The 27,524-nt window shown below is 46.3% G+C and overlaps 1 long non-coding RNA gene across 1 annotated transcript in view; it reads left to right on the plus strand.

Moving 5' to 3' along the window:
* Positions 1–1,567: 1,567 nt before the first annotated feature.
* Positions 1,568–27,524, plus strand: part of LOC140395938 (uncharacterized) — a 152,439-nt gene continuing 126,482 nt past the window's right edge. The window contains exon 1 of the long non-coding RNA XR_011936408.1: positions 1,568–1,797. This is a non-coding gene — a long non-coding RNA (uncharacterized lncRNA). The remainder of the gene's footprint in view (positions 1,798–27,524) is intronic.

Below are 27,524 nucleotides of genomic sequence, written 5' to 3' on the forward strand. Positions count from 1 at the left end.
GAAGCAAGAGGTCAAACCATTTCTGGTTTATTTGATGTTATGCTTGCTTGCCCTGCTGGAGAGAACAAGAGAATAATGTCAATAATTGCATTGTACTGTGTTTGGGTGATATGCCCACTGTTACTGAATAGGTGAAGGTATGTGGAAGAAGCAAGATTTGGGCATAAGACTCATGCAATTGGAATGTGTGCGAGGGTGAGATGGCACGGCTGAATGTAAGACTTGAGTACTGATAGCTGAGGATTCTTGTTGGGTGAGAAATGGGGATAGGATGCATTAAAAAGCATGAACTTTTTCTGGTGGTTGTTTAGTGGTTAGGAGGTGTCTTGTGAAGACACAAACACTGACTTTAAACACCTATGTGAGATCATTGAACTATTACCAGTACTGCATGTTCCTTGGTGCCAGACAACATGGATTAACATCCATTACCACCCATTCCCGTTCCTTTTGGAGCATGCTCCATGATGCCCTGCTGCATCCTGCCCCTATGGAAATGTGGTCTCTCTTTCCATGTGTATCTCCATGACTGAAGGCTGCAGCCTGCGATCAAGGATACCCACTGTCAACGAATTGCAGAGCTAGCACTTAGCAGTAGTTTCCCTACAGTCAGTGTAGCTTCCTTTTCCTTTAATATCTGGTGGTTAGTTCACACCCTGTTCGGCATCCTGTTAATTTTGTAAGTCAGTAGTGCACTCATGCTCAGTTGCATGCTACAATCAGCCAAATGGGCAGCAAGGTGGCACATTGGTTAGCACTGCTGCCTCACAGCGCCAGGAACCCAGGTTCAATTCCGACCTCGGGTGACTATGCATAGTTTGCTCTTTCTCCCTGTGTCTGTGTGGGTTTCCTCCGGGTGCTCTGGTTTCCTCCCACAATCTAAATCCACAGGTTAGGTGGATTGGTCATGTTAAATTGCACCTTAGTGTCCAAAGATGTGCAGGTTAGGTGGGGTTACGGGGATTGGGGTCTTTCGAAGGGTCGGTGCAGACTCGATGGACAAATGGTCTCCTTCTGCTCTGTAGGAATTCTATGGTTCTATGATAAATCTCACGAAATGGGGAAGCAACAGAAAGACTGAAAATGGGTCAATAAAATTTTAACCCAAATTATCTCCCATGGTTTTTTTTGTACTATAGTAGCAGATTCAATTTAAATAATTAAAAAAGCCAAGATGTAAATCCTGGCTTGTATTGGTCCCATAAACACAGCCAAAACTTCAGAAACTTTGGTTTACTTTATGGATTTTATTTTATTGTCCTTATTCTAAACTATCCACTCTCAGAAAAGGAATCAGTGCATTTCAAAAGTCATTAGTAAGTGCGAGTTCAAAGCCCAGACTACTAATGTTCCCCACGCTGCTTTGACACATCAAAGAAAACAGTGTTAGTCAGGGTCAATAGACTGCCGAGCCTTATTCAGTCCACCTGGGTGACTGATCAACAGTTTTTGTCACTACTTCCCAGAGAAGACGTTTTAGAGTTTGAGAGAGAAGGAGTGGGTGAAAAATCCCTTTGCGATTGAGACTCCAGAGTCAATTATTAACTTGCAGCTGGCACCAAATGAAGAAACTGAATTTCGATCAATGAGGCTGTCAGCATTCTGGAATCGCGTCTCCGAGGACTAAAAGCATTTTATTTTTTTTGCCCTTCACAATGACCTACATGTGCGAGGTGGATTTTCTGTCCTCACAAAAATGAAGACGGCACAAAGGAAGCGGCTGAACTCTGCACCTGATAGGCGCACAGTCCTCGCCTCCTGTGAACATGATTGGAGTGAGATCCTGTCGCATCAAAGGTAAGAGAAAATGGTGGGTTGCGAAGGCCGGCCGGCATGGGTCGCAAACGTTGGCTGGCGTTGGTCCCGAAGGTCAGCAGCGTGGGTCCCGAAGGATGGCCGGTTGGTAAAAATGGATCCCGGGCAAAAAAGTTTGATAAATACTGGCGTACTGTATTCACACCAAGTGGTGCCAAGAGCAATTTTCTCACCGTGACTGAATTGGGTTTTTGAGGCCAGTACATTTTATGAAATGTGTAATTTGATCCTGTCTGCTTCACAGTAATTCAAGTTCCCTTCAATGTGTAATTTGACCCAGTCATTGTCAGGCAGGCTACAGATTTCAGACAAGGTACAGTCCTAACACAACGCTGATTTCAGAGAACTGACAGTATTCACATTCCCAAGTTCAAAGAATGCACCTTGCCAACGCTATTAGGTTCGGAGGACACACAGTGCTAACATCACTCAGCTCAGAGCATGCACGGATTAACCTTGTGACTTCAGTGAGTTCAGATTGTTCACACTCCTGGTTTAATGCATTCTGTTAACACTCCTGAGTTCAGACAAGGGACATGCAGCAACTACTGAGGTGCATAGAATCCCTACAGTGAAGAAGGAGGCCAATCGGTCCATCGAGTCTGCATCAACCCTTCGAGGGAGCACTTCACCCAGGCAACAGCAGCCCCCCCCATCCCCGTAACATCCCAACAACCTCGCACATTGGTCATGGCCAATCCACCTAACCCGCACATCTTTGGCCTGTGGGAGGAAACTAGAGCACCCAAAGGAAACCCACGCAGACACAGGGAGAATGGTTAGCACTGCTGCCCCACAGTGCCAGAAACCCAGGTTCAATTCTGACCTTGGGTGACTGTGTGGAGTTTGCACTTTTGCCCCGTGTCTGGGTGGGTTTCCTCCGGGTGCTTCAGTTTCCTCCAACAGTCCAAAGATGTAGAGGTTAGATGGGGTTACAGGGTTACAGGGATAGGGCGGGGGACTGGGCTTAGGTAGAGCGCTCTTTCAGAGGGTCTATGCAGACTCAATGGGTCAAATGGCCTCCTTCTGCACTGCAGGGATTCTATGGATTCGATAAGGCATCATAAGCACAAGCAATCACAATCGAATTTCATGAGCAAGATTTATATTATTGCTGATTTTATTTGATTGATAGACATAAAATAAGGATTAATTTCAGAGAAGTAGATTATTGTGATGATTTTAACGTACATTTTAAATATTTTCTCTTGTAATAATCATATTGGAAAGATAAAAATATCTATACTTTTGTTTCTGATATGAACTAATAATTTATTTATGGTATTTAAGAGAAAAAATGCACAGTTGGGGAGGGTTTAAACTAATATGCCAGGGGGATGGGAACCTATGTGAGGAGTCGGAGAAAGAGGGAGCAAGGACAAAAACAAAAGGTGGAAAAGGGAATAAGAAAAGTGATAGTCAGAGTATATAGACCCTAGAACAGTCCCTGCAGATTGGAGGGAAGTTAATGTCACTCCAATATTGAAAAAGGGAGGTATAGAGAAAACAGGGATTTATAGACCAGTAGGCCTAAGTGTCCTGCACTTCCGGCCGGGGATCCACGCATGCACGCGGCGGCGGCCCTGCGCAACATGGCGGACCCACACCGCGGAGCGGCCCTGACAATATAGGCCCCCCCACAGAGATCGTGCGCGCCTGCCGATCGGTGTCCCCCGATTGCGAGCCTGGCTGCCTTGGAGGCACTCCCGTGACCGATCCCCCCGCCCCCCACCAGGGCAGCTGCGGACTGGGTCCGCAGCCGCCACTCCAAGCTCCCTCCGGGTGGAGCCATGAATGAACCATGCCGGTGGGAACACAGCCAGTTGTCGCCGGAGAATTGCCGCGGGGGCCTCTTTCAATGGCCCCCGACCGGCACAGCATCGACCGCGTGCGCGATTGTGCCGGTCCCGGAGAATCGTGGGAGCTGCGTCGGACCTAATCATGGGTTTGACACCCCCATTCGCCGTCCGCGCGCTGAGAACAATTTCGGCTTGGAGAATCCCACCCAAGGACTTTATAACAGAACATTTAGAAAGCAGTAGCAGGATCAGTGAGAGTCAACATGGATTTATGAAGGGGAAACCAAATCTTTGGAATTCTTTGAAAATGTAACTGGTACAGTTGACACGGGGGAGCCAGTCAATGTGGTATATTTGGACTTTCAGAAGACGTTTGAAAAAGTCCCGCATATCAGGTTATTGTGCAAGATTAAAGCTCATGGGGTTGGGGAAGTGTATTGAGGTGGATAGAAAACTGGTTGGCAGAGAGGAAATAAAGAGTAGGAATTAAAGGGTCCTTTTCAAATTGGCAGACAATAACTAGTGGGGTGCGACTGGAATCAGTGCTGGGACCCCAGTTATTCACAATATATATTAGTGATTTGAATGAGGGAACAAAATGTAACATCTCAAAGTTTGCAGATGATACCAAGTTAGGTGGGAGGGTGAACTGTGATGAGGCTGCAGTGATCCTACAGCATGATTTGGACATGCTGTAGGACAAATGGTCCTACAGCATGACAAAGGGTCATCTGGACTCGAAACATTAGCTCTTTTCTCTCCCTACAGATGCTGTCAAACCTGCTGAGATTTTCCAGCATTTTGGGGGGGGGGGGGCTTCAGATTCCAGCATCCGCAGTAATTTGCTTTTATCTTATGATCTGGATAGGTTGGGCGAGTGGGCAAATCAATGGCAGATGCAGTATAATTTGGATAAGTGTGAGGCTATTCACTTTGGAAGCAAAAACATGAAGGCAGATTACTACCTGAATGGTTGTAAATTGGGAGAGGGGAGAGCGCAGCGGAACCTGGGTGTCCTTGTGCACCAGTAGCTGAAGGTAAGCATTCAGGTGCAGCAGGCGGTAAAGAAGGCTAATGGTATGTTGGCCTTCATTGCGAGATGTTTCGAGTACAGGAGCAGGAATGTGTTGCTGCAATTATACGTGGCCTTGGTGAGCCCACACCTAGAATATTGTGTGCAATTTTGGTCTCATTTTCTGAGGAAGGATGTTCTTGCTCTCGGGGGAGTGCAGCGAAGGTTTACCAGACTGATTCCAGGTATGGCAGGATTGTCATACGAGGAAAGATTGACTAGGTTGGGATTGTTCTTGCTGGAGTTCAGAAGAATGAGAGGGGATCTGATAGAGTCATATAAAATTTGAACAGGACTAGACAGGGTAGATGCAGGGAAGATGTTTCCGATGGTGGGTGTGTCCAGAACCAGAGGTCACAGCCTGAGAATTCAGGGTAAACCATTTCGGACAGAGATGAGGATACATTTCTTCACCCAAAGAGTGGTGAGCCTGTGGAATTCATTACCACAGGAAGTAGTTGATGCTAAAAAATTGAATATATTCAAGAGGTGGCGAGATATAGCACTTGGGGCGAATGGGATCAAAGGTTGTGGGGAGAAGGATTAGGCTATTGAGTTGGATCATCAGCCATGATTGTGATAAATGGCGGAGCGGGCTCGAAGGGCCAAAAGGCCTCTTCCTTCTCCCATCATTTATATATCTATGTATTAAGTTAGTAGAAAAATGCAGTGAAATATTTACAATTTCCATATGTTTGTTGTCATGACATCAGAACATAGTCCTGAATCACTTATGGACACATTGAACTTTTAAGTAAATGGACATACAAGGAAGAACTGGATGAGACTGTAAAGTAACCACTTGCTGGAATATACTATGTAGATTACACTTGAACAATTTGGCCAGAGAGAAGGGATGAGAAACGTCAAAGGAATAGATGTAATGCAAAAGAAAGAGATGCTATTTTTTAAAAACTGAACTGTAATGCAGGCTGTTTAGCATCTCAACAGAAACCATCTCCTGTGAGTTATATCCCGACTGTGAACATGATGTGAGTTGAAAGAAAACAGTTCTGGGTGAAACACTTGTTTGCACTTTTTTTCCCCTTTCAGTAATACAAAAGGAAAGGGAGTGAAAACCAGCTGCAACTCTGGTCTCAGTGTGCTTGTCTGGTGCTCTGGTTCTACTGTGCCAGTGTGTGCTGTGAAGGCCACAGAAGAAGAACATCCACTCAGCGTTACTGTGCATGCAGGTGAAAAAGGTACTCACTCTCTGATTGCTGGAGCAAGTCACAAATCAGCAAAGCCACAGTCAAAGAAAGGATACAGGACAACACGTTTCAGCTAACCTGCAGAACCAAGAATCTTCAAGCCACCTGTTCAGCTGCAATGTCAGCACGATTGGAAACTCCCAACTTGCCGGCTGCAATGTTTCACCATCTACTCCTCATGGACAAGCCAAGAATTGATTTGTATATATTTTTAATTTTTATGTTTGGACTCACTTCTCATTTCTAATCTGTGCGCAAGGTGTGTTGCATTTTATTATTTTCCTCTCGTCAGCATCAATTCCAAAAGAGAAGCTCGTGCTTGTCAAACCTTATTGAATTATTTGAAGATGTAACAGAAAGGAGATAAGAGCAATGTGGGAGACATGGGGCGTCATTCTCTGACCCCCCAGAGGGTCGGAGAATGGCCGTTGGCCGCCGTGAATCCCGCCCCCGCCGGTTGCCGAAGTCTCCGAAGGGAGAAAAATCGTCGGGGCATTAATGGCGCAGCAGACATCGGAGAATGGCATGGGTGTGCGCAAGGGAGCCGATTTTGGGCCTGCCGATATTCTCCCTTCCGGATGGGCCGAAGTCCCGTCGACGTGATGACCGTTCACATCGACGTAAATCAAACCTCCTTTTCATCGGCGTGAACCTGTGCTCCAGGTTCACGCCGACCAACGTGGAGGTGAGTGACGGCCTGGGGGGTTGGCCGCTGGGCAGGCGATGGCGTGGCCGCAGTCTGAATGTGTGGGGAGAGGTGTGTCTCGGGTTGTGTGTGTGTGTGTGCGGCGGGGGGGTGGTTCGAATGGGCTGGGCTCCGGGGGAGTGCCGGGAGGGGGGTCCGTGCCGGGGAGGGGGATGGGGGGTCCGTGCCGGGGAGGGGGATGGGGGGTCCGTGCCGGGGAGGAGGATGGGGGGGGGGTCCGTGCCGGGGAGGAGGATGGGGGATCCGTGCCGGGGAGGGGGATGGGGGGTCCGTGCCGGGGAGGGGGATGGGGTGTCCGTGCCGGGGAGGGGGATGGGGGGTCCGTGCTGGGGAGGAAGATGGGGGGTCCGTGCCGGGGAGGAGGATGGGGGGTCCGTGCCGGGGAGGGGGATTGGGGGTCCGTGCCGGGGAGGAGGATGGGGGTGGGGGTCCGTGCCGGGGAGGAGGATGGGGGGTCTGTGCCGGGGAGGGGGATGGGGGGTCCGTGCCGGGGAGGGGGATGGGGGGTCTGTGCCGGGGAGGGGGATGGGGGGTCCGTGCCAGGGAGGAAGATGGGGGGTCCGTGCCGGGGAGGAGGATGGGCGGTCCGTTCCGGGCAGGGGAATGGGGGGTCCGTGCCGGGGAGGAGGATGGGGGGGGGTCCGTGCCGGAGAAGGGGATGGGGGGGGCCCGTGCTGGGGAGGAGGATGTGGGGTCCGTGCCGGGGAGGGGGATGGGGGGGGATATGGGGGATATGGGGGGAAGGGGGGGAGGGGGGATATGGGAGAGGGGGGATATGGGGGAGGGGGGATATGGGGGATATGGGGGAGGGGGGCTATGGGGGAGGGGGCTATGGGGGAGGGGGAATATGGGGGAGGGGGATATGGGGGAGGGGGGATATGGGGGATATGGGGGAGAGGGGATATGGGGAGGGGGGATATGGGGAGGGGGACATGGGGGAGGGGGGATATGGATATCGGGCGGGGGGGGGAGGCTCACCCTGCCTGCTCTGACGAGGTTGTTCACCTTCTTGTGGCACTGGGTGCCTGTCCGTGGTGTCAGGGCCGCAGTGGTGACGGCCTCTGCCACCTCCCTCCACAGACGACGGCTGTGGCGTGGGGCAACTCTGCGGCCGTGCCCGGGATACAGGGCCTCCCTCCTCTGCTCCACTGCGTCCAGGAGCGCCTCCACATCCCGTGACTGGAACCTCGGGGCTGAGCGGTGGCCAGCCATCCAGTCGGGTGTTCCGGTCGGGTGTTCCGGTCGGGTGGGGGGGGGAGCAGCGCGTCCTTATGAGCCGTCATGCCGTGAGGCGTGTATGACGCTGCACGGCGTGAACGACGTGCGCAAGCGCGGATCCCGTCACGTCGCTGCTAGCCCATTTCGGGCCAGAGACTTTTCAACCATTTTCCGGCATGACGCAAGTCGGATTTGCGCCATTTTTTGCGCCGATAACGGAGAATTTCGCCCCACATTCTAGTTTCACTTTCCCGCACCTGATCTGTAGCCTTGCAGGTTAGAGCAATTCAGGTGGCTGTCCAGGATCCTTTAAAATGAGTTGAGGGTTTGAGCCTCAACCAACCATCCGTGCAGTGAATTCCAGATACCCACCACCCTCCAGGTGAAAAGGTTCTTCCCATATATCCCCTCTAATCCTTGTACCAATCACCTTGAAGCAATTCCCCTTGATAATTGACCTCTCCTCTGGGAGAAACAAGTCTCCCCTATCATAATTTTGTACACTATTCTAACTTTTCCTGAGTAACTATTGATGGATGTACGTCTGAAGTTTGAGATTTAAATTGCATGTTTGGATGGTTCTTAGTGCAGAGCAATTACCCAAAAGTATTTGGACTTCCCAGGCAATTGTCCTGTATCTTTAGCTGTGAATTTCTCAGGGTGGGGTGGGGGGCTTGGGGGGAGGTAGAGGGGAGTCCTGGTATTGCATCCAGGGGACCTGATTGAAAACTTTGGTCCGAGGAATGATCACTTGGCTTTAGGGAAACTCAACACTGCTGTAACACTGATTAACTATGGCAGCCCATGTTGTTATTCCTCGGGATAGGACATTAAAGTGTTGAAGAATGCTTGAAGTGTTGAATAAAGAATCAATCACTTGATATATGTGTGAATGACAAATTGTCTGATCGTGCTGATATGCATTTAATTGGCCTGGGAGGAACCAGAGGCATCACAAATAAATGAAGGGCTGATTTTGAACACCCACACCTGTAAGGGTGTCTTTAGGCACCCTTACAGCAATACAGTAACTCTCGCTGTGGGGGAGTCTATCAAGTCAGTTGTCATCAGCAGCTAGAAGAGCCAGGACCTGTACGTATGATTGATGGCATAATTGTGAGTGGGACAGCCTCAACTTCCTGGCGGACCTTGTAATATATTGCATCATTAATGCATTACAACCCATGATTGGAGAACGTGAAAGCAAACACGGCTTTTACTGATGGATTTAAGGCTGGCTGGGTCTGGGACCTCTGTTGAAGATGAGAAGATAAAAAGCTGATTATCAATGCTCTTATTTAAATATATCCAGCCCGCACAGTTCTTGAGAGAACTGTCAATGCAGACAGCGGCCCTGAGTCATAACAAAGACGTGGAGGAGGAATTCCTGTGTGTTACTAAAGACAAGTTTCCCCATCTGCTTCCAAGGTTCATGATGGCAACATTATTCGCGCACTTTGGAATTTCTACTATTACGTTTGAAACATTTTCATTAATTTTGTATTTATTTACAAATGTCAGGTATTCACCAAAAAAGTTTCAAAAAGCCATTTGCTTCAGAAAAGACACAAGCTAAGATGATTTCACCTTTGCTTGTGCTGAATATAATAAAACAACAATATCTATAACTTGTCATTCAAGTATTAAAGTTCAGTAGCCTTGGAGGGATTTATATTTGTTGTCTGGCTAAGACGCCTGTGCAGTTCATTGACCTGAGCACCGGCATAATGGAAGTAGGAATCTTTGCAAATGTGGCAGGACATGTCAAGTGAGCGTTTCTTTCAGATTTATACGCTGTTATTATGTGAAATTAGCTCATCAAACTGAATAACTATAACTTCAAGAAAAATCTCATAATTTGTGGCATTGGTAAATGCTCGCATGGACATGATTTACATGTCTGAAGCAATGACAGTGAGATGATTACTAAGACAAAGATTTCTTGTAACACAACATTGGTTAATTGGATTCTGCAGTAGCTATGTTCAACCACATTTTCTTCATATCAATCATTTTGTTAAGGTGTGATCACATCATATTACACGCCATACACTGATGTAGTGACATTCCTTCATGGGCTTTATGTTCATTTTCTGTCTCTCCCTCTCTTTTTAATGTGCGTGTGTGTACATGCATTTATTCAATGTCACACTTCCAAAACGGTTGCCATGGTGAAGTACAGGACAAAGGTATTTTGGGGGAAAAAAATTATCCAAGACCCTCCAATCCTGTCAAGGTTCCTAGTGGACAAGGTAGCTGATCCGGGTAAATTTGGAAAAGATAAATAAATGAATTGGGATGTGGGAGGTTGGGGCCTAGTGGTGGGTGGCAGTGGGGAGATGGTCTCCAATGTGTGCCTTTCTGGAAGCTTCCAATCATTTTCAAGAGTGGCGTATTGGCTGACATATCTGATTTTAAATATTAAACTAAAACATTTATTAACAAAAGTAATGAAAACTTAAACACACAAGCTTGCAATTATGCAGTTAAAATTAATCTTACAGAACATTCCCCAACAGATTCTTACTTGGTTAAACTCACAAACAAACACTCCTTTGTGGTGACCTAGCAATAACTAATTTTGAGCACGATTAAAATTGGATATCCTAAATTAAAGAATTGAACACTTTAAATTAAAGACAGTCCAACCTCAGGCGAGCTGTTGTAATTCCTACAACAAAGTCAAATACACAACCAACGGACAAGCTGCAAGAATATGCCTGGACCTGCCCCATCAATCACCCATCAGGAGGTCATCGCTCCTATTGATATGTACCGGTCTAGTGTCAGTAGTCCGGACTCTCGGGCAGCCAGAGTTTCCTCTGTTATCTTATATGGGAACAGGTTAAGTGCAGCCCACACCACCAGAGATGGGACACCTGGGCTGAGCTCAGGTGTCCTGTCAAATAGTCATTAACTGGACCGTTCCCTCCTGAGGCATCATTGGCAGGAAGCCAGAGGAAATGGCAAAAGGGCGTGAAGGAAGGGGGATAAAAACAGGCACCTTAGGCACATCAGCAGCGAAGTCTCCAAGCAGAAGCAATCAAAATGAAGGAAGAAAGGAGACTCACCTTCGTGACGATGGACCAGAGGGGCTCAAGAATCAGACCCATAGTTCAATCAAGCCACCTTTGCGGGTAGTGTAACTGAATCTTGGGTGTTTCTCGTGTATTATATTTTGGATTAATTTATGGGTTAATAGTGTGTTTAATAAAGGTTGTTGAACTTACACTTGTATTTTGTACATTGTTCATCTCGCAACTAAGGGCACCTGGGTAAAACTTTGATTAATATACTGGTTGAAGTATCTTAGAATTGAGCAGATACACCAACTTTAGGCAACAGTCCTTATGGATATTTAATTTATAAAATTCCAGTAATATTACCAGAAGGCACAACTCACTGTTGCCGTTGGGGAGATATTTCACAGAGGTTCTCTTTCTCCCTCTCAGCTGTGGAAATTCAAGACTGTAAACAAAAACTCTACTTTCTGGAATAACCAGATGCTTTTCTGGGGTGGCTGAAGGCTGCTCACACTTGATGTTTTCACAGTTCTGCCCCTGCATTCTCTTCAGGAGCTCTCACATGGCGACACCCCAACACAGCTCCTAATCCCCCTTTGAATATGTTTTCCCTCTTTCATCTTTTCCAATTGTCCTTATCCTTTCCCATAAAATAAAAACTTTTTATGTCCTCTTAAGGCCACAACTATTGGACAACATAAAATTAAATAGCTTTGCCTTATTTATTTGTGACCTTTTCGAAGTTGTAATCTCCTTTTCACTGTGCTTTGAAATTTAACAACTGGAGATAACAAACCTTCTTTATCTCCAATGCAAAGTTTACCCATGTCTTATTTGCCTGTCGAGCATCCAACTTGGCCATATTCATGTCAAGTGCCTGCCTTTCACACCTCGCCCTTTTGATGACACTCTGTCCAAGCTTAATTAAATTAGTCATACACACAGGTGCAGACGCATAGCCCCTACAAGCCTGATTCACAGAAGACCTCAAAAATATTAATAAATAACATTTCCTTCACAGTATAACTTTAAAATCTTCTTACTGCAATATAATCATTTGAACGTTGAACTTGTTATTGCTGATTTAAACAAAGCCAAACTTAAACACGACTCTCTCCAAGTCAATAACAGCCAGAATAAGGAACACATAAATGAGGAATTAGGTGCAGGTGAAGACAATTGAGCCCTTCGAGCCTGTTCCACTAACGATGCTTATTTTCCTGAATTTGCATGCATTGTGCATTATAAACTAGATTGGACAGCATTGTTTTTCATGACAAAAGTAGTGTGTATTATGGTGTACCATAATGTATTCTGTTTAATAAATCTTCTCTCTGAGGTACATTCTTGTCACTGTGATAGATGCAGTCTGGGGATGTTTTGGAGTTACCCTCGGGTAGCGGTAAGGACAGAAAGTAATAGGAAGGCTATAATGAAGCTAAGTTTTAGTAAAAGTTACTTTGAGGGTTTAAGAGAATGGGTGAAGCTGTAAAATGATGGGAATTATTTAGAAGAAAGGATATTGATGAACAATCAGAAGTTTTAAAATGAGACTTTTGAGGATACAAGAGTGATTAATGCCTGGAATATTTTACAGTGAAAGAAAGGTAAAATCAATGGGGAGTGCTAAGTTCTGGAATCAGTAGGAGGAACAATAATATTTTAAAATGCTAAAGAAGGAATAGGAAGCATTTTTTTTGCAGGAACTCACCAATGCTCTGTGACATTATGCAAATATACAGCATGTGAAGAGTTGATGTTATGTCAAGTGTAGCCACTAGAGGGAGCTAAGGGACAGTACTATAAGTTGCACTGGCTCTTGGGCTTGGGGGAGGAGATTAGATTGAAGCTGAAGAAGACAAGATTCATAGTGTATTGCAGAACTAGTTAAGCTATAATAGTTATAGTTAGTAGATAGAGATAGTATTAGTGAGTGTAGTTTAATTCTTACATGTATGTTTTCTATTTAGAGTAAGTGTCAAACTCAAATTTAGTAGTACTAATACAATTAGTTTGGTTCTTCAAAAGAGCTTTGTATGTCTTTGTGATCACTACGTCTCCCCTCTTGGAAACCCCTTAGAGACTGCCTTCCAAATCCACGCCCAATAACATCTTCGAAGGACAAGGGCAGCAGATGCATGGGAACATCACCGCTTGGAAGTTCCCCTCCAAACCACTCACCATCCTGAGTGGAAATATATTGTTTTTCCTTCACTGTCGCTGGATCTAAATACTGGAACTCCTTCTAACAGCACTGGACTCCAGCTGTTCACAAAGGCAATTCACCACTACATTTTCAAGGGCATTAGGGAGGGGCATTAATAACTGGCCTAACTACATCCCTTGAAGTAATAAGAAAATACGTGCTAGAAAGTGTGAGGAGAGCTGTAGGGACTGATGGACAATGTAAATAAATTAATGGGAATTACTTCGGGGCTGGTTTAGCACAGTGGGCTAAACAGCTGGCTTGAAATGGAAAACAAGGCAGCAGCACGGGTTCAATTCCCTACCAGCCTCCCTGAACAGGCGCCGGAATGTGGCGACTAGGGGCTTTTCACAGTAACTTCATTGAATCCTACTTTTGACAATAAGCGATTATTATTATTAAGCATGAGCTCAATATATTTCATAACCGAAAAGGCAATTGTAAAGTCTTCTTCAGGTCTGTCAAAAACATGAAAAGGGTATAGAAAGATGCGGTGCTGCTAGAAACCAGTTGGGAGGTGATGAATGAGAACAGAGAAACTCAATCATTATTTTAAAGTAGTGTTTAGTAATGAAGCAGTTTACAGGGAAGCGAAGGGAGGAAGGGCACAGTTGATAGAGTTCCTACATCTGGGTTCAAATCCCACTTCACTGACTTGATGGCCGTGGAAGGTGTGTTTATAACTTAGCCAAATAGGTCAAATAACAACCTGTAAATCCCTCCCATATGCCTGATGGCAGATAGTAAGAGTGGGAGAGTCAGCCATACTGCAGAAGGCAATGACAAATTACTACAGTACTTTGCCAAGCATAATCATGGGACGATCCAATGGACGTCCATTGTTGCCAATGCTCTTTTTAGGTATGGTACCTGAAGGAGGAGTAGACTGGAAGCCTCTAGCACCATAAAGGAAGACATACTGGGAAAGATGCAGAGGCTCAAGATAGTCAGAGTTATGTGTTATGAAAACTTTATCCTCAGATCCTAATAGATGATTTTGATTCCTCGCGTCATTACTTACCAGAGTTCGGAGGAGTCTGGTTAATGCACGGAGCATGGAATTAGCAACATTGAATCTTATTTTTCTGAAAGGGACTAAAGCCAAAATGTCAAATTATAGACCTGTGAACCTTCCCTTAATTGTGGAGATATTACTTAAAACTATGATGAGGGATAGGAAAAGGGATTATATGGGATTAAAGGGATCTGTCGGACCTAGTGGACCTTGGGGCTTGAGGCATTGGATGTAGAATGTTGGGACCAGTATTGTTCATAATTTATATAAATAACTTAGTGAATAAAATTATGTCCAGGTTATCTCTATAGGTGCAGATCCAAAATGACCATTTGGAACTAAGTCCACAGGGAGAGAAGTCTGTATATTTCTCCAGATCTTAATTTCCTGACAAGTATAATTCCAGTGAATCTGCTTTGAATTTCTGAAGCCTGAAATTCTTCCTTCGCTGAGGAAGCCATTAATGCACAAAGTTCTGCATCCAAACTCTTACTGTAGTTAAAAGGTTCAGGATTACCTTGGACTTTAATGTTCAATACTTCTTGTGGTAAAATGTAAAATTCCATTAATACAAGTTTATCAATCTGGGGTAAACCCCTCTACTCTTCCAGGTCACCAGACCGACTTAATTACCACCAGTCTTGTATCAACCAAACAACAATTAAACACCAACAACAGCACCTTGTATTTATATAACTAGAAAATAAAACTGTACTTATTTCTCAAGGCAGTTCACAGAAGCACTATCAAACAAAATTAGGCACCAGGTCACATAAAGAGATATTTGAGCAAATTAACAAAGGCCTCAGAGGTTGGTTTTAAAGATTGTGTCTTCAAGGAAGGACGAGAGGTGTAAAGGTTTTGAGAGGGGATTCCTAACTTAGGACCTTGTTCATTAGACTGCTAACATGACATCACCAACAATTTGTAACCACTCCATCCTGGCCTGTATCTAATTTATTACTTCATTGACCAACACGATGAACAGAAAGAGTCCCAAATCTGAACTCTATGTGGTTTCTCTGCCTATTTCAAGACCCTCTCCAAAAAGCTGCCCTGAAATCTTAGGGTGCGATCTACCTGCATGGAGACAGAGTCCCGTAGTGTGCGAGATTAGCTGGGTGTTTCCAGGTGCTCGGAGCACTGAGGAACACCCCGTTATCTAACACCCATCCGGGTAGATCGGGGGAGCCTCAGCGGGAAATTTCCCGATGAAGCTGCACTTAGCCCCATTTTATGCACTGAGGAGATCCACTCTCAGGAACTCATCAGTGCAGCGAGAGAAATGGTGTTCAAATCTCTCAAGTTTCTGACGTGACCCACAAACCATCCCCAAGCCAGAGCTCACTATGAGGAGATAACACCCCTCCCCCCCCCCCCCCCCCGGCTCCACCGGCACCCCGCAGCTCCAGCTGTGCGAAAGATGCCTGCTTGGTGCTGCCAGCCTGGCACCCTGGCAGTGCCCCTGCCTGCTGGCAGTGTCACCTAGCGGCCTCAGCAGTTCCAGGCTGTTGACCATGTGGCACACTGGGTGCCCAGGTGGCATCAGCAGTGCCAGGGTACCAACTGCCTAGAGGACATGCACCCAGGGGCCTCCAATTCCCTGGTGGACTCCCACGACTGCTATTCCGTCTGCTTCCCCTTTGTGGAGACCAGTACTGAATGGCGCTTGTGCCAGTTCTCCAAAGTGAGGGGGTTAGATCCCACACCTTGGTTAGACACTAGCTGCCTCACTCTAATATGCAGATTTGTCAGACAGCGATACTGCCCACGGGATTCACATTGCGACGTCATGCGAGATCACGTTAGATCTCGCAAGGCGAGGCGAGCCAGCTAGACCTCGGAAGTGGGTTCTTCCGGTTTCTACCGGTTGCAAAGTGCCGCATCGCTTTTCGGGTGCAATGAACCGGTAAATCCCGCCCTCTATCTATGTTTAATTGTGTTTGCTATCCATCCCTGAATTTCACATCCTTTAAAGTTCTTTAATAATTTCCCATGTGGTATCAAATACCTCCCTATAATCCAGGTACAATACATACATAGCCCACATCTGCCTTGTCTGTTACCTCTTCAAAGTATTTTGTGTGGATAATTGTGAAGCATGTCCATTACTTTTGAAGAATGTGCGAGCTATTTTTTAACTGACTGTGTCCTGATTAGAGACAGATGTTACACTTACTGGCAGGAATAACTCAGTTCAGTCTTGTCTCCCTTTTTAAAATGTCCTCCCTCCAGTCCTCCAATTCACAAAGATCCGTCGATTAGCTCAATTGGCTGGATGGCTGGTTTGTAATGCAGAGTAATGTCCCCAGCATAGGTTAAATTCCCATACTGGTTGAGGTTATTCATGAAGGCTCTGCCTTCTCAACCTTGTTCCTCGCCTGAGGTGTGGTGACCCTCAGGTTCAATCACCTCCAGTCAGCTCTCTGTGGAGGGGAGAGTGGATTGTGGTGACATTTACATTTTACATACTCAATAAAGCTGTCAGGCATAAAGCCTCAACGATTTCCTCCCTCATCGCCTCAAGATATTGAATGTATTGCATCAGTCCCCCTCCTGCAAAATAAATTGTTCTAGTTTGTTTTTCACGCTCTGCATATTGCAATTCAATCCACGCAATTCAAAAATTAAAGGCTGACTTTTCCTCATGGGATCTTATATTTACTTTGATTGGCTAATTGGGTGAAGCTGTTTGACAAAAAGGCACATTCATCTTTTCTTATTGAGTCATTGCTTCGTCAAGAATCATAATGTCGGTATTAATCTTCAACCCTCCTGCTGTCAGGGCTGACACGACAAAAAAATCAACTGCCACTGCATCTAGAAATCAAAGCTTTTTTTGGTCTCCATAAGAAGGTTGTTTTAACTCTGGCAATGCTTACTGTTGTTTAGCAACAGCTTTGTAATCCTATATAAATTAGAGGACAGCAGTGAACACTGACAGAAGTCTGCAGCACCCACATTTAAGTGCCATAATTTAGAAGTCTACCTCTGAATACCAATTGTGCCAATTGGGAAATAACCTCGAGTAGTTTGAAAGCCGTTTCTATCTGGGGAGGATCCACCCCACTGAACTATCCATCATGGTGAAATACATATTCAACCAGAGAGATAACAAAGATGGAATCCCGCCTTTGCTTGTGGCGAACTGGGAAGTGGGCAGGGCATGTACTTCGGTGTACCAGAACCCCACAGCTTTTCCACGTCCACTCAAATTGAGTTCTGGGCAGGAAATCCTCTGGTTGACCTTCCCACCTGGCCTCCAACTGACGTCCTAAAGTGGTCAATTGAAGGCACTCGGTGCCTGATCGAGCTGGGGACTGAATATCGGGAAGGGGATGGGAAAAGGTGGTGCAGAGGGCCAGCCCCTGGTCCTTGCTGCCAATTCCCCGGCACACATCCCCTCCTGACCCCCACCCTGCAAAGTCCCATCCCACGTTACCAACCCATGCCGTGGTTTCTCCACGATCCTGCGACTTTGGTGCTGCCCATCCGGCAGCAGGCACAGCTTTACCCATGACACTGCAGAGCACAGGCGCTGCCCGCCTCTGATTGGTAGGCAAGACTCTATCCCTGGGACCTTTAGCCCAGACGAATGCCCGCCATTGGCCTCACCAATGCCTGATTGTCATGTGGTTTGGCGGGACTTCCTGAGGTTAAGAACATGGCTGATGGTAAATGCTGGGTTAGTCCAAATCCCAGATGGGAATCTGGAAACAATTGCCATCAACTGCATTTTGCAATTTGATATAATGCGACAATCAGAGAATGAGGTCCCAGGCATTTTGTGATGATTTAAAATAATAAATAAATGTTTATTTAACAATAAAATAAGCAAGAATAAAGTCAACCAGAATTACACTTAATTAAATTATTGACTATACACAGTATCACTAACTTTACCCAGTTCCAAACGTATTTATTTCATGACTAATTCTCTCCAAACCTCTACTTCTTACAGGTTTTAAAAACCTATAATCAAATTCCAGTAACCGTGACCACACTAGGCAGTTATGTCTCACTGGGGTTGCGTCTGAGGTAAAACAAAACAACTGACTCTTCAAGGTAGGCTTTCTTCACAGACACAGCTTGTTTGGTGTTGAAACATCTATTTCTGCTGTTGTGCTGAGGACTCAAACAGTTACCCTTGCATAGACTGAATACTTCTGATATACCTTTTGATCTTCCCTTATCTGAAGTCAAAGTTAATTACCTTCATATTGTGGGTCTACCTTTTAGAATGTAAATGCAAGGTTCTCACCTTGTCCCTTCCTTTGAACCTCTCGCACCTTATTCAAATTGGATGAGAGCGATCTAACCAATAAAAACCCAGAGTCCATCCTGGCCGTGATTGGCAGGGTTGTTCCCAGCCAGACCCCGATGGCACTCTGTTTGTTTTTCCGGCCTTGATGGGGAACACCCCGCTGAGGCTGCACTTAGCATATTTTGCTGCACTGAGGAACTCCGAAGAATTGGCACCCCGATCTCCCAACACCCCAATGTGACCCCCGGACACCTCCAATGTCCCAACTCACCTGTTGGGGGGCTTCAAATGCCCCACACCCCACCTCACATGGGCCTGAACCCTGGTGTGGGCAAAATGTCACCCAGTGACCCTGGCACTGCCAGGCTGACACACTGATGGTGCCCCTGTCAGTCTGGCAGTGGCACCTGACACCCTGTCAGTGCCAGGCTGGCCCTCAGGCATCGCTGGCCAAGGTATCCAGGAAGCATCAGCAGTGCCACGGCGCCATCTGCCCCAGATACCAGCCATCCAGGGGCCTCCAATCGCCTGGAGAACCCCCAAGTGCCGGTACACCTGGTACCCATTTCCGGGGATCAATATTAATCGGCACCAAGCAGGGGTCTCCTCACCAAGGCCAAAGATCCCAAAGAGCAGGTTCAATCTGCAGTTGGCAGATGTTAGTTTTTAAACTCACTTAACTCTGCGAGTCTGGGTCCCGTTCATTGTGAGGCATGATGACCATTGGAAATCCTGGGAGAGGTGGCTCGTAAATCACGCCCAATATGTTTATTCCCCATTGCTACCTCAGGGAAATACCTATTTGCAGTGTTGCTGGGCTCACTAGTTTGATTAACCTAACAAATTGTCCCTGCCTCTGAGCAGCCTACATTTTCCAATACTTTATAAAACCAGCAGAAACATTCCAATTTATTAGCTTTCCCTGATATTTTCATGTCATCACTATTTATGCTGAAACGGAAAAGAAGCTCTCCAGGTGGCAGGCGTGACTCCTAATGCCTCAACAAGATTGCACCCCATGTGCAGGAAGTGGGAAATTGATAAAGAAATACTTTCATGATTCATTTCTACCTGTAAAGGCTCAGGTGATATCTCATTCAGCCCATTGAGCTTAGGCTGACTCTCTGAAACAATTACCGATTAGTACCGCTCCCCTGTGTGTAGTGAAGTTTTATTTATCTACAATATTTTTGCGTAACACTTTATCACTTATGTTATTTCTTTGTTGATAACTTCTTCCTGTTCAGTGAGTCAGTCCCTCTGAATTTTTAAATAGTGTGAAAAATTGACCACTTGAGTGCCTGATTAGCACTTATACGGTGGGCCTCCTCCGAAGGAGATTTCATGGTCTAGAGTGCCGAGGTGGCATGGATTAAATTCTGCCCAAGGTTTTTTAATTGCCCTGTATGAGGCTCATTAGACAACTCGAATCAGTCAGTTTAGCAGAAAATATACTTCCTATACCTTGATTATTTGTTCCACCTTTTTAAGGTCAGTGGTCCCCATTTTCCAGAGGTTGGAAGATACAATTACAGGAATGCCATTAACAATCTACTTATCACAAAGTGTAAGAGACATACCATTGGTGAGTATGAGGATGATGAATTCCAATGGCATCAGTTTACAATCATTGCAATGTTATAGAGTCATAGAGCAGAATTCTCCAGCCCTCCCCAACCCCGCCTTGGGGGGATCCTCTGGTCCCTCCGCAGGCGATTTACATTCCTCGCCTGCGCTGCCGTCGGGGAAGCTACGGTGGGCGCCATCTTCAGTGGGACCGCCAGCAGGAAGTGATTTCTGCCAAAAAGATGGGGAGCGGGATTCTCCGGTTGCAGATGTCGAAATTGCTTTCGCCGATCGGCCGTAGAATCCGCATTTGTGCCGAAATCGGGGTGGCGTCGCTTTTGCGATGCTCTGCCCCCTCACAAACGCCGTATGGGCGGCCTCAGGATGTCACCTGAGGTCCTCCCCCAATGCTCTGCCCCCGATGGGCTGAGTTCCCGATGGCGTGGGTCACACATGCTATTTTATTTTGTGGACACCGCGTGGCAGCTGCGGACTGAGTCCACCACCATCGGGGGCGGGAGGAGGGGAGCTGTTCTGCGGAGGGCTTTGGAGGGGGCTCCGAGCACTGGTGGGGGGTGGTCTGGTGCTGGCGAGGGGGGTTACTGGGGGACAGTATGCCGCAGGCACGCTATGCGCATGCGCGGGCACGGAGCCGGCAATTCTCCGGCCATATCTGCAGATAAAGCTGGGGGCTTCACACTGCGCGGCTGCCAGCCCCCCACAGGACTGAGAATCGGTGCAGCTTTTGCGCCTTTTTTTCTGGCGTAAAACGACACCGTTCCCATGCCGGTGTCAGGACTTAGTCTGCAAATCGGAGAATCCAGCTCGGGATTTTCCCACCAACAGGATGGTCTGGTCCCATCGAAATCAACCCAACGAGGTAGGGCTGGCACGCCATGCAAAAGCCCACAGACCTTGGCAGGGCCGGAAGATCCCACCATTGGCCAATGGCTCACCACACCTGCTGTGGGAAAACCAGCCGCCGGGGGAGCCGGAAAATCCTGGCCATGGAGTCAGTTACAGTGCAGAGGGAAAGCATTTGGCCCATCCAGTCTATGCCAACTCTTCGCAGAGCAATCCAGTCAGTCAGTTCCATTCCCTGCTCGATCTCCATTGCCCAGCAAATCTATTCCCAGAAAATGCCCATCCAAACTCTCTTTGACAGCATTAATTGATTCACCATTCACTGCCCTCATCGGTGGCAAGTTCCAGCTCATTACCACCTGTTGCATTGAACAAAATTGTCCTTCTTTGGTCTCGATCCTTTCGCCAGTGTACTGCTAAACTGAGCTAAATCTGCAAACCATACTTTCTTATCTAATACACTGTCAGTACGTAACTAGACATTACCTAATACAAGCAAGGACTAGTTTGCACCATGTAGATACAAAGGAGATGCCAATGGAAGAAAGGCTGATATGTGTGGAAAGGTAGGATTCAGGCTTATCTTTATTTAACCTTTATTTAGCCAGGTAAGTTAATTGAGCGGCAATTCGCAATTACAAGAATGACCTGGCCAAGAGGCTACTACCACAGCGACAAAAATATCACGACAAAAATGTTCATTTCGACATTAAAAACAATAAAATACAAGTTAACAGTGAAAAGGCTGATTTTGTTTTTTGTGGAGTTCTGTGATTTGCAATTGTTACAAATGACAGGAGACAACGCTGTTTATTGGCCCTGTACAAAAGTTCAAGAGATATTATTTCAATGTACGTTTTGTTGTTTGGAAACTCAGGCCAAGTCACGCCGGCCCCAGGACGAGAAATTCCCGCCCAAGGTCAACGGAACTTTTGCTCATGTGTCGAATTCTCCGTCCAGTCCGCCACAATTCCCGTGGCTGGCGGGATCGGAATATTTAGGCCTAAAATACAAACCATGCACTCTGTGCTTATATGTGCCTTTTGCAAAGTCACATAAGTGAGCAGAATATTGGTGCTGTACTTACTGGATCGTCACATTCTCTACTTACTTCGTCATCCATGTCAAGAAGTGATGTCCAGAAGAAGCCACACATTGCACAGATTCAGACTCGTGTCAACCAAGTTGAGATCAGGTGTAAGGGAGTTTATCTTCACAAAGAGGACAATTAACAGCCGGAGTGAGTTAGATAGTGTGATAGAAAGAAGGTTAAGGTTGGTGTTCTGAAAAGATGAAATCACGTGGACTGAAGATTTCTTTATACAGACCTATCTTCTGAAAGAGGACAAGCAGGCTCAGATTGATGCTTCATGTGGCATACAGAATAATTTAATACACATTTTCCGAATTAGTTTAAAAGAGGAAGAATTAGATTACAAGTGAATATAATGATTGATATTTAAAAGGAACCAAAATCACAATTGAATAGAGCCATATGGGTCCTGGGCCACACAACAAGGTGATCTGTTCACACACCACTGCAGTTATATTTGTAGATAATAAAAGGACACATTCATTAAAACAGAGCTGGAGTTACATTTATGCCTCACTAATTATAAGGATCAAATGTGGTTGCTTAAATTAATTCACTGTGCCATTATAGATTTCAAGTCAGCCTGTTTACTAATTGTTCTGAACTCCCACCTTGATTAATTTTAATCAGAAGTCTCCTGGGTAGTTCTCAGCTCTTTCTTTGTTAACAACTTTCCCCTTCCAGCTCAATCATCACCAGACTGTGACATTGATTCAGACATGCCATAAAAACATTGGCCCTGCCGAACAATGCCTATTGTCCTTTCATTTACTGACTGGCTATTTTAGGCTCGGTCTGACATTGTTGTCTCTTCTTTCATCTGCTTATCAGTCACATTCAGGCGTCAATCAAAATCATTTTTTCATGACGCAGTGTTGCACTATTTTACCTCACAAGAGCTTTTCTGTCAAGTTCATGATTGATGCTATTTGTGCGGTTACTTTTATCTTTATATAACAAGCAGTTCTTGCAGTTCCTTAAGACCAGGGCAATTTTCAGCAGCTTGTCACTTGTTTCTCACCCGAAATAAAATGGGAGTCCATGCGATTTAGCACAAGGGCACCTAATGGAACTTTTTGGGTGCTCGCAAATTGGCAAGCAGCCAACTTAAACAAGTGTGGGACTGGTGATTAGATAAGCAAGTTGCGATCTTAAGCCAGGGGCCCCACGAATGGCCAGAGAACACCATTGGAGGTGGCTCACCATATGATTCAGGAAATTTAAAATCGTAATTTGGTAGTACAGAGTGTTGCTGAACAAAGAGGCATAACAAAGCTTTTCATCTCGTACCCATCAGGACACTTTGCAAGAATACACAGTTAGCACTGTGCCTACGGTGCTGAGGACCCAGGCTCGAATCCCGGCCCTGGGTCACTGTCCGTGTGTAGTTTGCACATTCTCCCCGTGTCTGCGTGGGTTTCATCCCCAAAACCCAAAAAGATGCTCAGGTTAGGTGGATTGGCCATGCTAAATTGTCCCATAATTTGAAAAAAAAAAGAATTGGGTACTCTAAAATTTATGAAAAAAACAAAAGACAAGAAAAGAAGGGGAAAACGGCAATATTTACTGTCTGTACTCGATGAGAAGAGGATGATGAATGGCTGGTGTAACTACTCAGTACCACGTGTTTATGGGGAGTGATGCATGCTTGTGGCCATGTAAGATGAGCCATCATTGTGTGGGCTATTTAAAGTAAAGCAGACCCTCTTATTTGGCATATCATCTGCCTGTTAATTCATATTTAATTTATGTTGGTTCTGATTTGCGTTAAAGTAAAAGTTACAAAAAATGAAATCCTTGTTGGTAATTTCTTCATTTGAGGCTCATTCAGTAAATTTCAGTAAAATTCAGAGACCCCTCCCACCCAGGCATTGCCTTCTTCCAGACCCTTCCATCAGGCAGAAGGTACAGAAGTCTGAAGACTCGCACATCCAGACATAGGAACAGCTTCATCCCCACCGCTACAAGACGCCTCAACGACTCCCCCTCGGACGCATCTGTTCCCTGTAAGAACAGTATTCACGATGCCCTATGCTGCTCTTGCTCATGTATTTTCTTTGTTTGCTTTGTTTGGCCCCTTGTTCCGCATTGTAACCAATCGCTGTTTTGTCGATGTACCATTTGTCAATGTTCTTGTGTCTACTATGTACGTACAGTATACGTTCCTCGGCCGCAGAAAAATACTTTTCACTGTACTTCGGTACATGTGGCAATAAATCAAAGCAAATCAAATCAAAATCAAATTTGGTTATTTTTGGTTAACTGTTTTCCCCACAGAGATTACAACAACACATCAGCTCACACCGATCTTTTAATAATAATCTTTACTAGTGTCACAAGTAGGCTTACATTCACACTGCAATGAAGTTACTGTGAAAATCCCCTAGTCGCCACACTCTGGCGCCTCTTCGGGTACATTGAGGGAGAATTCAGAATGTCCAATTCACCCATCAAGCACGTCTTTTGGGACTTGTGGCAGGAAACCGGAGCAACCGGAGGAAACCCATGCAGACATGGGGAGAACGTGCAGACTTCACACAGTCAGTGACCCAAGCCGGGAATCGAACCTGGGACCCTGGCGCTGTACATCTGCCAGTAGTTAATTCCATTGCAGCATGACAAACCAGCCTTGAACATGGTATTTGTTCAGCTGTTTGACTAGGGGAGTGTCCGTGATCAATGGAGCAAAATTGGTAACTGTGGGCAGGATTTTCCCATTCCGCCTGCAACAATGCCCACTGATGGTGGGGGCCGAATATCCTGCTCAACGATTTGCCAAAAATGAAATAACTTATCTGACATTTTCAAGAATTAGTTGTTAGCAATAGATTCCAGCTCAGGAAACTCATCATTGAATAAATGTATTTCCAATGAGTTGAGGTAACTGTAGCTGTGCATACCGACCCTATTGTAGTCTGACCCTCTTCCTAAGGCAACATGCATACAGGGATAAGTAAAGTGAACTCACAATTATATCTATCATTGGAGCTCTATCTGATGGAGCAAAGCTCAGCAGGGTTTATTGGACTAAAGATATACTAACCCAAGATCAAGATGCTGGGGGTAACCATCAACCAGAAACTGAAATGGATTAAGCATATAAATGCTGTGGCTACAAGAGCAGGTCAGAAGATGGAAATTCTGCAGCAGTTAACCTACCTTATGACTCCCGGATGCATGTTTATCATCTATTAGGTCTGCATTAGGTGTGTGATGGAATAGTCTCCACTTCCTGGATGAGTGCAGCTCCAACAACACTCAGCGAGTGCGACACTACCCAGAATAAGAGGTCCGTTTGATTGGCACCCCATCCATTACCTTAAACATTCATTCCCTCCATTACCTGCACACAGTAGCAGAAGTGTGTACCAACTACAAGGTGCACTGTTGCAACTCACCAAGGCTCCTTCAACGGCCTCTTCTAAACCCACAACCGCTGTCACCTGGAAGGGCAAGGCAGAAGATGCAGGGGAGCACCACCATCTGAAAGTTCCCCTCCAAGCCATACACCATCCGGACTTGGAAATACATCACCATTCCTTCGCTGTCACTGGGTCAAAATCCTCTTTTTCTAACAGCACCGTGGGTGTACCTACATCACATGTACTGTAGCGGTTCAAGAAGGTGGCTCACCACCACCTTCTCAAGGGAATTAGGGTTGGGCAGTAAATTTCAGCCTAGCCAGCGACATCCATGTTCTGCGAAGGAATGAGAATTCAAAAATAATATTGGGTTTTGGGCTGTGGAGAATACTTTGTGAGATGGACAGAGTTTCCTTAATTCGTACAAAAGGCAGAATATCTTATTCATTTATGCAATATAGGTTGCAAATACATTTAATTTTATCAGGATTGCAAGAACTTATTTCACCGTATTTTATTTATTTTTTAAAATTTCCAATTAAGGGTCAATTTAGTGTGGTCAATCCACCTATCATGCACATCTTTAGATTGTGGGGGTACGACCCATGCAGACACGGGGAGAATATGCAAACTCCACACGGACAGTGACCCGGGGCTGGGATCGAACCCGGGTCCTCTGCGCCGTGAGGCAGCAGTGCTGGCCACTGCGCCATCATGCCGGCCTTTTACCAAATTTTATAAGGCATTCTATTTAAACATTGCATGTGATTTGTGCAAACTTTTAAACAAAAGATTCTGGGAGTGTGTGACCATCTGCAAACTTGAAATTAGATTTTTTAACAGGGTTATTAAGTTGTATTATTTAAAGCATGACAATTAAGCAGCAAACAAATTCCAGCAGTGAAAGTGACATTCCAGCGCTTTAGTGCGTTTGTGCTCCTCAGGGAATGCAGTGACAAAAATATTCTGAAGCTATTAAAACTCCCTTCTTCTATTGTGGCTACTAATCAGAAAACAATTGTTTGCAGTTGTGATGTCGAGGAATCCAGAGGGAGAAAGATCACAACAGTAGCTCACTGTCAGTGGTGCTGGAGAAATTGAGCGTAACTGCAGCACTTAAGGGCTTGTAGATGTTACTTAAAGGGATTGTATTGTTTGCAGGCCAGTGAATAAGTGACCAGTTCACTTTTTAATTGAATATCAGCCACAGAAAACAGCTATTGAGGCATCTTAATCTGCATCAGTGTTTTTTGTTCTGCTGTAGCACTCTCCTGCCTGAATTTTGGAGGGCTGGATTTCAGCTACCAATGTGAGTACTTTGAGTGGGAAAGTTTCCCAACTCACCCACCACCTGTGTAAAGTGTTCCCTGAAATATGTGAGGGGCGATTCTCCAAAATTGGACCCAAGTGTGCGCGCCGTTATGAACGCCGTCGCGTTTCACGACGGCGCGAACCGGGCCCGGGCACGACAGATTCTGGCCCCCACAGGGGGCCAGCACGGCGCTGGAGCAGTTCACGCCGCTCCAGCCTCCTTACGCGGTGCCAAATGGGCACCCCGCCAACCCGCGCATGCGCAGCTGGGCCGCGCCAACCTGCGCATGTGCAGGGGACTTCCTTTGAGCGCCGGCCCCGACCAACATGGGGTCGGCGTTCAGGGGCCGGCCGTGCCAGGAAGTAGGCCCGGGGGGGGAGAGGCCGGCCCGCCGATTGGTGGGCCCCGATCACGGGCCAGACCCCATCGGAGGCCCCCCCGCCCCCCCCCCCTCCCCCCCACAGGCCACCCCCGACCGTTCCCACAGAGTTCCCGCTGGCAGCGACCAGGAGTGATCGGCGCGGGCGGGACTCTGTCGTATCGGAGCGACCGCTCGGCCCATCCAATTCCAGCAGCCCGCACCGGCGCTGCGCCAAATGCTATGGCGCAAATGGTGCCGATTCTCCGCACCACGGAGAGTCACGCACCGGTGTCGGGGCGCGGTTGCACCGATTCTCCGGCCCGGCGCGGGGCTCGGAGCATCATCCCCCGGTGATTTCCGCTCCCAGGAAAAAGGGGCTGATTGATGTAGGATAGGGACAGGCCTGGTCTACCCTGGAATCAGAGTGTAAGTGGCCACAGGATTAGGTGAGTGCCGAGCTGGACGGGTTAGAAGGTCTCCATCAAATTTCTTCCTTATTAACTTCAAACCGGAGAAGAAAATCTGGCTCCCAATTTGCCACAATCAGTTTTGTGCACTACCCAGGAGAAAGTCACTCCCAAGTAATGACAAAAATGATGGGCCAGGTCAGATCATTCACAACTTTCCAGGGATGAAA

The sequence above is a fragment of the Scyliorhinus torazame genome, chromosome 19 (assembly GCF_047496885.1).
Source record: "Scyliorhinus torazame isolate Kashiwa2021f chromosome 19, sScyTor2.1, whole genome shotgun sequence".
NCBI lineage: Eukaryota > Metazoa > Chordata > Chondrichthyes > Carcharhiniformes > Scyliorhinidae > Scyliorhinus > Scyliorhinus torazame.